This window comes from Nyctereutes procyonoides, unplaced genomic scaffold (genome assembly GCF_905146905.1).
Source record: "Nyctereutes procyonoides isolate TBG_1078 unplaced genomic scaffold, NYPRO_anot_genome, whole genome shotgun sequence".
In the NCBI taxonomy this organism is placed as follows: Eukaryota; Metazoa; Chordata; class Mammalia; order Carnivora; family Canidae; genus Nyctereutes; species Nyctereutes procyonoides.
The window spans coordinates 12,531,971-12,544,128 of NW_026575130.1; the positions used below are offsets into that span (position 1 = coordinate 12,531,971).

General features: G+C 37.3%; 1 long non-coding RNA gene across 2 annotated transcripts in view; it reads right to left on the minus strand.

The window, feature by feature from the left end:
• Positions 1–202: 202 nt before the first annotated feature.
• LOC129521154 (uncharacterized) overlaps positions 203–12,158 on the minus strand; it is a 90,539-nt gene continuing 78,583 nt past the window's right edge. Inside the window, exons 5-8 of one of the 2 annotated variants that reach the window (XR_008666774.1) lie at positions 2,735–2,783; positions 1,186–1,282; positions 1,030–1,091; positions 203–595 (exon numbers count right to left, since the gene is read on the minus strand). This is a non-coding gene — a long non-coding RNA (uncharacterized LOC129521154). The remainder of the gene's footprint in view (positions 596–1,029; positions 1,092–1,185; positions 1,283–2,734; positions 2,784–12,158) is intronic. The other variant, XR_008666776.1, reaches the window with a different exon arrangement.

A 12,158-nucleotide genomic window follows, 5' to 3' on the forward strand; every position in this document is an offset into this window, starting at 1 on the left:
AATGATATCACAGGAGGACTGATATTTGGCAACCTTCAAGAATTATAAGAAAAGTCTTGGTGTAATGTGCAAAGGCTTATAGGCAAGAAGGCAATATGCTATGACCTTCACAACCCTGATGTTCACGATAGAACCTGTCCTACAGTGAGCTCTTAACAGCTATTTGCTGAATAAATGAAGAGATTAAATGCACACAGCAAGTTTTTTCTTCTCTTTTAAGCTCAATCAGATGCTGATTGTCAGACAAAAAGAAAATATTATCCCAAATATTTCCTAGCCAATAAATGTCATGACACCCCTCTCCTAATTTTGGAGATTTTATCATGCCTAGCAACAATATTGTGGATTAAGATCTATAATCCGTTTTGGTGGTTATAAGGCCCTGAGAATATGATAATTGGAGCATTCTGGATGTTCACTCTTCCTGTTGGAATTGTTCTGATATTATCATTTCATTTTTTTTGTTTGTTTGTTTCTCATAACAGCATTCCCGTCTTGGCACTTAAGCAGAAAGCTTCACTTGTTATGGTTGTTTCACAGTTGATTCCATCCTTTGACTTCCTGTTTTCACAATTTGCCAGCCAATCAAAGATATCTGTGGTTTTAAAGCATGTGTCAACTGAACAGATATCAAGAATAAAATGCACATATACATCCCAAAAGACCGGTGTCAAAATCAGTAAGATTGCACAAGGCAGGAACCTCGGATAGCATTTTAACAGAAGAAAATTGTCAGAAATTAGTTCATTCTGTCGAGTATCTGAGCTTTAAGAAACTGTGTCTTATCTCCTTTGGCCAGTGGACGGCTTCTAATTGGTAAAGGTCCAAGGTAAGGCAAACAAATACAAGGAAACCTGTCTGCCCGGCTTTATACATCAGCAAGATAGCCCTATCGTCCATCAACGGACAGGCTTCAAGTTGACAACAGGAAAAATGTGACTCAGCTTATACAAAAGGGGAAGTCCCAGTGCTGGGCTCAAACAATGGGCCTGTCATTTTACTGCTTTGCTGGCCTTCTTACTGTCTTACCTTCTGTAAAGATATGCAGGGGCAGAGGATTCCATATTTTCTCTGGGTCTTCGACCAGGACACTGAAATTAGTATCAAAGGAGAAGTATTATTCAAGAGCAAGAGTGGAGCAGAGGAAACAGCATGGAACTTGTGGCTAGGCTACTAAAGTGACACCTTAAATTCCAAGAATACTTCATCTGGGTATGGAAACAGGAGAGGCCCAGCAATTAAACAAAGGTGAAATAAAATCCTCTGGAGAATGATGAGTCTCCTGAAAGAGTAAAGCAAAGAGAGCAGTCTGTGAAGGATAGGCTTATTTTCTCCTCCTCTTCTCCCCATCTATAATTCCCACTGCAGAAGAGAAATCCCTTTTCAAGTTAGCAGCCACCTGTTCATCAATGCAAAAACATTCTGTATGATGCCAAACATCACGTGCATGTGCTTGACATATTGTGCTGTTTGAATTTCGGGGTATTCTTTACTTAAGACCTATAAGGTTGAAGCAAACTTTTATTTCTCTGACAACTGAGCTCCAGCTTATGTAGGTCACACTACCAGCCCCAAATGGGCAGATCTCACTGTAGAATCAACAGTGGACATAGAACGCTGTCGGAATGAGCCACTCCAAGCGGTCTGTGGTCATGGACAACCTGGCTGCCATTACTCTCTGTGCTTGTAGGTTGTCCTCTGTCCCTGACTCAGGGCTTCACCTCACTTCACTGTTTCCAATTCTTCCTAATTGACTTTTGGGAAGCTTCCATCCTCTTCTCTTCTTGTGGTGAAGTGAATAGGTGGTAAATGCAAGTGATTAAGCCCTTTCAGTCAAACACAGACTTACTAACAGGAACTAGGAGGAGTGGCTGAACGTTGCTAGGGTTTCAGAGTTTTATGGGAAAGACAATGACAGTAGTTAATCATTGGTAAGACCATGAATTAGTTCTTAAGTTTCACTCCTTTAGGATACATTGACAAAAAATGTGTATTATTTTTGACTGGATTACTTCTAGAATAGGACAAACATTCTGTTTTTCTGTGACTTGAGGTCATTATGTTCTGGTCTAGTAATATGCCAACAAGTTATTGAGAATGGCTTCTCACTAGGAATAGAATTGCATCTTCCTCATCTTTGTGTCCTTTATATGTAGATAGGACCTGAAACCTCTCAATCACCTAATAAACATATTTAATAGAATGAATAAATTTTCAACTGTGTTTTAATTAGCTATGTTGAAAAAGCCCCAAGGAACAGAGAGATATAATGAGATAAGACTAGTATAGAGCAAGGATTAACAGAACAAAACTAGAATTCCCTTTTCTGGACCAGAAATTATAGTTTTGATTGCTCTCTTTTGGTTGCCACAGAAATATAGAATGAAGGGACAAAGCCAGTTAAAAAGAAGTCTTTAGTAGCAGCACAGAAGCTCTGTGAGTTCAAAATGCCAAATATAGAGAATTTAAACTCATTACAGGGAAGAACATTAAGGAAATAATACACTTTTTGACTTCATACTACCCACAAGGTTTCCAGAACCTTCCCTGATCTCAGAGTAGAACTCCTTCTCTTTCCCAACCCCACCCCATTCTTGAGTTCTGTGCTTCTCCTTTCTCTGTTCCTGTTCTCAGTCTCCCATGTCACACACCAGTAACAAAATGACTAAAACTTTACTCACTGGATTTACCATGTGAGCCAAAAGCAAGTGTTATGGCCATTTGGCAAACTTACCACATCTTCTGAGTCTCAAAGCAGCATTGGCTCAAAGTCCTCTATGCAGCTGGGAAAAAAATGTGATACATTTTTACTCATATAACCACTTGACAAACTCCACCACCTCCTTCAAGTCTGGTCAAATTTTATCTTCTTAACGAGGCACACCCTGATTAGTTTGTTGAGTGTTTTAAACTGACCAACCCTCAACCCTATATCCTGGTACTACTGATATTTCTTACTCTACTTTTTCTCTTTTCTATGGCATGCATCATTGAACATACTAGCATGTTTACTTATTACATGTATTTTCTCTTTCTTCCTCCCATTTGAATGTAGGCTCCACAAGGGCAAGAATCGTAGTTTACTAATGTATCCCAAGCCCAAGAATTGTACGTAGCATATAATAGATGCTCAATAAAAATTTATATGTTCAATGAATAGCAGTCCACTGCCCTCCTTTAGCTAAGCTTTTTAGTAGAGCAGCTAAAATCTCAATGGAACTTCATAGGATTCTGTACAGGAATTGTAACCAAAGTCCTATAATATATTTATATAGGATGACAAGCCACCAGTGAAATAGAAGGGGGAAGCCCAGTCAACTTCAATTTACTAAGATGTTTTCAATGCCTATTCTGGTGCCAGAACTTTGCTGGGCACTGAAGAAACAGAAATAAATAAGCTATTGCTCCTGTTCTCAAACAGTTTACCATCTGTTAGTGAGACAAATACAAAGCCACATAATGTGGTGTGATAGGTTCTAAAACAGAATATAAACCAAAAGCAACAGAATGAGAAGTGCCACTAAACATAGAACATTTGCATAGAATAGTTCTTTTTTTTCTGGATAAAAAGGTAGCCACAGTGGATCATCAGAGAGCTGAATCAGTGAAGCCATAAAAAGATACCTTATGTGTGTTGTCAGCTTCTCTTCCCTCATCAGAGTGGGGCCTCATGAGGGCCTTTTCCTGCCTCTGGTATTGCAAATTGAGGCAGCAATTGGGGCTGGAAGAATGAATTGGTGAACTGGAACTCACCTGCTGAGTCTTTTGGCTTCTAGTTCCCTAGTATAGGCCTCCTTTCCTTTTCTCTATCATTTACTGCAGGTGTTAGGTTTCACAAAGCTCGTATCTGCCCAGCCTCCTCAGAGGGGTTCTGAATACATTGGTCCCCTTGTGACAGCTTCTTATGTACTTCATCTTTCCTTCTATCATTCCAGAAAAACAGTCCATTTTGCTTTTTCTTGGTATCACTTTACTCTTGGTTATCTGTACCTTGACTTATCTTTTCTGAATGAGAAGCAGATGGCAAATGACTCATCAGTACAATCATTATGACTTTCTTTGCTGCTCATAATTTCAGATTCCTGGCCTCACTGTTTCTTCCCACTTCTGCTTCAGATGAGTCATATGACTTCAGGTGGAGGATTAGAACTTCTCTGCCCTAAGCAGCTCTGAATATCTACTTTTAGGCTGGTGAGAAGTTCTGCTACTGAATAGATCCTCCCTAATGAAAAGAATGGGAAGAAGTTCTGTGTTTGTGATATCTTATTTTTATTGATTGGCAAAAGATAGTTGTATTGATCATTACCCTAAATATTTAAAAGACTTCATGAATGAAGACAAAGTACATCTTAGGCATCTACCTCTATTTACTGTGTTCTCTGTGGCTTTGGAAAGTGAGAAACCAATGAGTTATATCCCTTCTTTGTGAAGCTTTTACTTATTTCTTAAGACAGGCTGGGAAACACAAGGGAAAGTACCTAACCATTTGTCTAACCATCTCACTAGCATCAATGTGCTAGTAAGTTCCTCTGCTTCAAATTCATTTTTGCATACCTAGTTCCTAACACAAGGCTGCACAGACAGTAAGATATCTCACAGGTGTTGTGAAGTAGTGAATAAGAGAAGGCCTGGATTGGCCCACTTCATCATCTGAGGAACAAGATGGAAGCTGGCAATTCAATTTCTATGTCTAGAAGAAAGAAAAATTATGCCAGTCAGTTATCTACTAATGAGAATTGTTGTAGGGTAAATTGAATGGCTGAGATTTTTTTAAAAAAAGATTTATTTATAAATTTGAGAGAGAGAGACTGGGGGAGGAGCAGAGGGAAAGAATGAGAGGGAGAGAATCTCAAGCAGACTCCCTGCTGAGTATGGAGCCTGATACAGGGCTTGATCCCATGACCCTGGGATCAGGACCTGAGCTGAAACCAAGAGTTGGACACTCAACCAACTAAACCACCAGGTGCCCCTGAATAGCTGAGATTTTTAAGTTCAACAAAATGTGTAAATATTACCTTTTCCCAATTTTATAAGAAGGGAAATTGTCTAAGGGGTGCATTAAGTAAGGACTATCCACAAAGTACAATATGAGGGGCTCTAAATCAGAGTCTCTTGGATGCATCCCATGATACTGCCTTCCCTCATATCTGGCCAGTGATCTCTACCAATAGCACTGGCCTTTAAAGCTCAAGGACTAAGTATCTTTGTAGAAAGCACACATCAGTGGGAGTGAAGAGAAAAGTGTTGAGGATTTTCTTAAGCCTTCTCCTTTTTACAGATCTTTTTCACCTTGGCTTACACATGGGTATAAATTCTAAGGCAGAGCTTCCCCAAGTATATTCTGTGGATTTCTATACCACATATAATCCAGGCTCAGTGGTCATTGTTTATCTCCATATCCTGCTTAATTTTTCTTCATGGTGCTTATTACTACCTGAAATCACATATTTAGTTAGTCTTTACTTTCTGATTTCATCATACAAAAATATAAACTCCTGGAGAACAGGGACTGGTTTATGTCTTTGTAGGCATGAAAATAGTGTTTAGTGTACATAGATATTCTATAAATATTTGAATAAATGAAGGAGTGTCATGATGTGAAAAAAGATTTCTGTGGACAAATTCGTTTTAAAAATTCTGGATAGACAAGGACACGGGATTCTTCGTTTCTTTCAGGTGAAGGGGGAGTCTGCTCTAGCCACTCCATTATACCTAGATGCAGGGGTGCTACCAAATTATCTTTTGTTTACCATTTATTTATTGAATGTTTAAGTGCCAGAAAGTCTGAAAAATGCCTTATATATCCATTCACTTGTTAAATATTTATTAAGCACCTACTAAGTGCTCAATACTTTTCAAGCACATAGGCTAGATCAGTGAATAACATCATCAAAATGGCTGTCCTCATACATCTTCAATTCTTATGAGATTAAAGATAAAGAAAACAAATATTATTCATCTTTATTGCAGATGATAAAACCAAGACATAGAGAGATTTTTTAACTTGCTTGGGACCAAATAGTTAACGAGTGATAAATCTAGAGTTGGCACCCATGTGGCTCTCTCTGAAGCCCTACTCTATTCTTTTTTTTTTTAATATTCTTTTGTTTTTTGTGAGGAATTTTTAAAAAAGATTTTATTTATTTATTCATGAGAAACACACACACAGAGAGAGGCAGAGACACAAGCAGAGGGAGAAGCAGGCTCCATGCAGGGAGCCCGATGTGGGAGTCGATTCCGGGACTCCAGGATCACGCTCTGAACAAAAGGCAGGCACTAAACCACTGAGCCACCCAGGTGTCCTGCCCTACTCTATTCTGTACAGAGCATATACACCTATTTGACCTTTCCTAAGAGTAAAAACTCAGCTATTTATGTATTCTGAAAATCTTTGGAGAATTGCTTATATAGACTCAAGCTGTCATTCATAAAATAGGAACTCTCTTTTATGGAGAATTTTTATAGATAAGTTTTTGTTCTATTGTTAGTATTTTATTTTATTATTTTTAAAAGATTTTATTTATACATTTATATAATATATATTTGTATATTTGAGAGAGAGAGTGAGCACAAGTAGGGAGGAGAGGCAGTGGGACAGGGAGAAGCAGATTTCCTGCTGAGCGGGGAGCCTAATGCAGGGTCCATTGCAGGGCCAATGTGGGGCTCAAGGCAAGGTTTGATCCCAGGACTCTGAGATCATGACTTGAGCTGAAGGCAGACAATCAGTTGACTGAGCCACCAAGCCACCCCATTCTTATCATTTTAAATGGGCCTATTTTGCTTTCGAAACCAAAAAGCAATATGGGCAAATGATTCTGGGGGGAGTTGGTCTCAGTTTGCAGTACTCATCCCCACTGCTTTTTTGGATGGGTGAGCCCTCTCACTATTTCTGATTCTTGTTTTCCCTGATTTTCAAGCTACACCATGGCGTCCCAAGTGACTGAACACATGGTTGTACTTTCCTGTTCAATTCTTAATATATCCCTCAAGACATGATTTTGATTTTTGCCTTTCAGCTCTGCATACCACAGGTGAAGGTAAGAAGCCCAACCTGTGCAGCCTTTCTACCATTATAACTGAATAGCATTAGGCTGATATTTAAATATTTCAACTGCTCACTTAGTCCATAAGTCAAATTCTTTGCACTCGAGTTCCCTTTGGCTCTCTAGACACACACAGCAAATTGTTTTTTAATCTGGCATTTATTTTCACTTGACTCATTTTTAAAGTCTTCTTCATTTTTTTCTGTTCATTTATAACTCTATTAGCTTGGAGACACCATTCATTTTGTGAGCAGTACTTTAAACACATTTCATCTATCAGGATTAATTTTGCTGAATGCACGACCAAATAAATACATTAAAAACAACTGTAACACTTCATTAATCAAAATGTCAACTACCACAGATGTAAAATGTCCCCCACTTTTAAAATTCTCTTCCTTTGCTTGTGAGTGCTTGTCTGTTTGACTAACATATAAAAAAGTGGTTAAAAAATGCTGTCATTCTATTAGAATATGCATGCAGATTTGAAGGTACAATCCATTATAATTAAGGCTAATTAATTATTATATGGTCAAATGAGCAACAAATGCACATGCAAAATCTAAAAAGTTAATTATTTGAAAATTGGTTAATCAATTGTGCATTCAAATGCACATTTGTTTTAGCATGCAGACAGTTTGCTCTTTTACAAGGAATTAGTTTGGATAAAAAACCATTAATGTAAAACATTTTCAAATACCTCTGCTCTATGGGGAAAGAAAATACATTAAGATCAAATGGATCAGATTCTTAAAAATCAAAACTGCTTTTTCCAATCAACAATCTTCAAAAGAAAGACAAAATATTAGTATGAAATTAATTTACAATAGAGAAAAGAAATCAGTCTAGATTACCTACTTTGTGGAAGCCACTCAACCTGAACACAATTAAAAGGAAGTCTCCACTATGTTAAGTGGCCTGCTACCTGCATAAAGTCCCTCCAAAGGCTGGTGTCCAGATGGAATTGCTCTATTTTAAAAACAAAACTAGGATCATGTAAGGATGTACAAGTCCCTAGTCAGCTAAGTGATTTCAAACAAGTTCTTTTCATCTTCAAATTTCACAAGCTGCATAACTTTAAAAAAGTGAGGGCAGCTCAAGAGACTAGCACCGTGGCAGCAATAGCAAAACCCCTAACAAACTACAAGAAAGACATGAGAAGAATAGTTGCTGAAAGAACCCATAGTACATATGATTCATTTTTTCGTATATTCATCAGGGAGTCAAAGCTACTGAAAGCAGAGAAAATGTTTTATTGGCTCCTGCATATCAGAAAAAAGATTTTTTTTGTTCATTAAAGATGATTTCCAGGAATCCTCTGTGGGAGAAGCAGGAGCAAAGTCACTAACTTGGGAGAGGGGAGGTGGCAGGGTAAAAGCACAGAGGTAAAAATAAACTGATCTCACTGTAAAAAAAATATTCACTTGAGGAGAATAGGCAATTAATTTGGATACAACAAGGGTATCAGGGCTCTGAAACAGCTTCATGGATTTGGTCTTTATGCAATGTATAGTGGAGTCACTGAAGGTTTCTGGCTCATAATTAGGACTTCATTTAAGTGAAATTTTAAAAAGATTAATCTGAGGGCAACTGGGCACAGTGGTTGAACATCTGCCTTTGGCTCAGGTCATGAATCCTGGGTCCTGGGATCGAGTCTTGCATCAGGCTCCTGGTGGGGAACTGCTTCTCCCTCTGCTGTGTCTCTGTCTCTCTCTGTCTGTGTCTCTCATGAATAAAAAAAAAAATCTTAAAAAAAAAAGGTTAATCTGTTTAGGAGAGATTGAGCAGATCTGTTTTGATTTAGATGATTCCCCACATCAATGAGAGTAGTCATGCTAATTTCTGTATCTGTATTTATTACATTGATGTCATTTGAAGCTCAAAGTTTCCAACACTAAACCTATCATCTTAAGTTCAAATACACTATTTATTCCAGTTTTCCCATTTCTTCCAGTGGTACCATAACATTTCTTGTTTTACATCATGAAATATTTGAGGCATTTCTAACTGTTCCTATCATGTTGCGTCAATCTTTGAAATCTCTCTAATATCTATTGTTTCACTTTCCCTGCTCCCTCAAAATTCAGACATACTTACCTCAATTAACTAAATAGCCTCAAAAAGTTCTGTCACAAATACCTCTTTTCTCCAAATAAAAAGGTTGAGGAGTAAAGGAGGTTTAAATATGAACTGTCAGGAGATGAGAGCAAAAGGAAGAGAGGAATAAGGTGAAAAGAAACCACCAGAAACCAAGGAGGATAACCAGAAGGGCATAGAATCGCAAAGCCCTGGTGGAGATGGTAGTTTCTAAGAAATCACCAGGATAGTCGGGAGTGAGGCAGAACAGATTTTCTATGTGAGAATGGTTAATTAGAATTTAGAAATAGAGAGATCAATAAAATTAAGTTATAAAAGAGGGTCAATGGATTATGGTTTAGGGTAAATGTCAAAGATATGTCACTAAGGCAGAAGGAGTTATAGAGAACATAAGTAATGAGATAATCAGCTCGCAGTAAACAATGAGTGTTGGCTGATTGAGCATCAAGTACTAGGCTAGGTGACATGAGATATGAGTCATACTCTCAAAGAGCTTACATTCTGGTTTGGGAGATGGAAAGAATAACATAATGCAGCAAGTGATCACACTCAGAAGAAAAATGCACTCTATAATAGTTATTAGCAACAATACTTGGAAAGAGGGCAAGCCTGTGGGCAAAGGATGGTATCAAAGGGTTAATAAAAGGCACCCTAAGTTTGGATTTAAGGACATAAAGACTTGTGTAAACAGATGAAGGAAGAAGAGAAGACATTCTAGGCAGGAAAGACTAGATGCTGAGAAACTGTTAGATGTTATGACAGACATACTTTAATGCCTACCCAATATTAATTCTCCAACACCTTATTTTCTGCTCACAGGATCCACGTTTATTCAGGGAGCAATGGAGAATTCCTGAGTTCAAGTAGAGCAACATTTTATCCTAGCTTCAGGGAATGTGATTGGTCTGTATCAGAAATGGTATTCTCATGCGGTTTTGCCATTGATTGGTTTGAGGTGAACATGTATTTCAGTTCCACCAATGAAATTATTATTTCTTAATAAAACTTCTTAAACTTAGCTTGGACAAGCTAAAGCAAAAGCAAAGCTTTTGTCCTTTTGGTTTTTCCTCTTTATTTTGCTTATAAAATGGACTAATTCCTCAAGAAGCAGTAGCTAACTCATGTGGACAAGCAATGAAGATAAAAATCAAAACACTAAATTTAGCCAAGCAGAGAGGTAGAAAGAGCCTGAATCTTTGTCATTGTCATTGCTGTTGAGCAATGACTTGAAATGCCTACCTCTAGACTTCTTGTTACATGAGAAAAAAGCAACTATTTATAGCATTTATCTAGTCATTTTTGTTATTGTTGTCACTCGGAGGCAAATAATTTATACCAGACTTAGATTATGAACAGTTATAACAATGGGACAGATACTAACAGTTAAGTGGAAAAAGGCCAGAAGAGATTTCTAGAGCAATAGCAGACTAGGCCTCTAGACTGTTCTGAGAAAAAATTCTGGGTAAAGTATAGAAAAATATTCTGTAGTTGCTTTCATTAAAGGCAAAAAAATAAGGAATATGCAGGCCAGAATCTGTGGTGCACCTAGGTACCAAGAAAAGGGTACAGATAACACTTGAAACAGGTTTTGTTTGTTTCTTGAGGGTATTAACCACACCATGAGAACGTGAGCACCGGTTTTTGTGAGATTGTAAAATTTAAGGAAAGGAAAAAACATTCTGGAAGGCACTTAAAGTGAGAGTCTAATAAGAAATCCCTCACATAAAGCTGGGGTCACAAAGGACTTTACACCCATAGTGTATATTGACTAGAAATAAATCTGCCTCCTCTTTCTCTTCAGGAAACCATCAGGAAAACTGCCAGTCTCAAAACTTGCTATTTAGTAGAAAAAACTAAAAGTTTTCCTTTGTGCAAACATAATTCAATTTTGTGATGCAAATACATGCTACCTGGGTAGCCAACCCCCTCCCCATCTGTCCCGCCCCAGACACCCAAATGGAACAAAGAAAAATTTTTTTCTAGAATAACCTTCCTTTAAACCAGGTAATAGCATGTTTCTACAGATAAAGTTCTAAGGCAGAAGAGCACCATATAATTAAAAAAATCATTAAATACAAGGAAATAAACTATCTTATGTGAAAAAGGAAACAGAAACAGATATGCAAACTTCATATTTTAGAATTATAGGATGCAGAATATAAATGTGAATATATTTTAATAAGTAAAACAAACATGAGCAAATTTGAAAAAGCATGAAACAGAACCAGAAATGAAAACTAATTATTAAAATGAAAAATAAATAGACTAGTTGAATGACAGATTATACACATCTAATAAAAGAATTAGTACATTAGAAAAAAGAACAACTGACAAGATCATCTTAGTAGGCCAGAAAAACAGAGATGGAAAATATCAAAAATAGGTCAAAGTATATGGAAAATCAATAGAAAATGTCAAACACACAAATGTGTGTGTATGTGTGTGTGTGTGTATATTTAGTTGAGATTTTTGTTTGAGTAAAAAGAAACACTGAAGCAGAAGAAATATTTGAAGATACCATGGCTTAGAATTTTTCAGAAAGATACCAATATCGTTTAACAAATCCAACAAATACCAAGAAAATTTTAAAATTCACACCTAGGTGTAGCACAGTACAATTGAAGAACATCAAAATCATCCAGAGAATTTTATGCCTTTTGAAAACAACTCTTTGCATACTACCGGACAATGGTAGAAAAGGAGTGCATGACTATATATCTGAAACTGCCCATTACAGCCAGGGTCTGAGATGCACAACCGAGCGGACAATCCATTGTAAAATACAAGCAGCACATCTAGAATCGAGGATAAGCAAAAGGCAAAAGCCAGATGACTCCCATTTAATCTGCCATTATTGTACCAGCAGCCACTTAGCTCACAATTTCAGTTATAATTTAGTTACAAAAAGATGATTGAGGAAAACAAAGTCCAAACTTGGTGTATGAATGCCAGCTTGGTATGTTGATACCCAAAATGAACTGCAAATTCACTACAGCCATACTGAGTGTCTATTAAAGA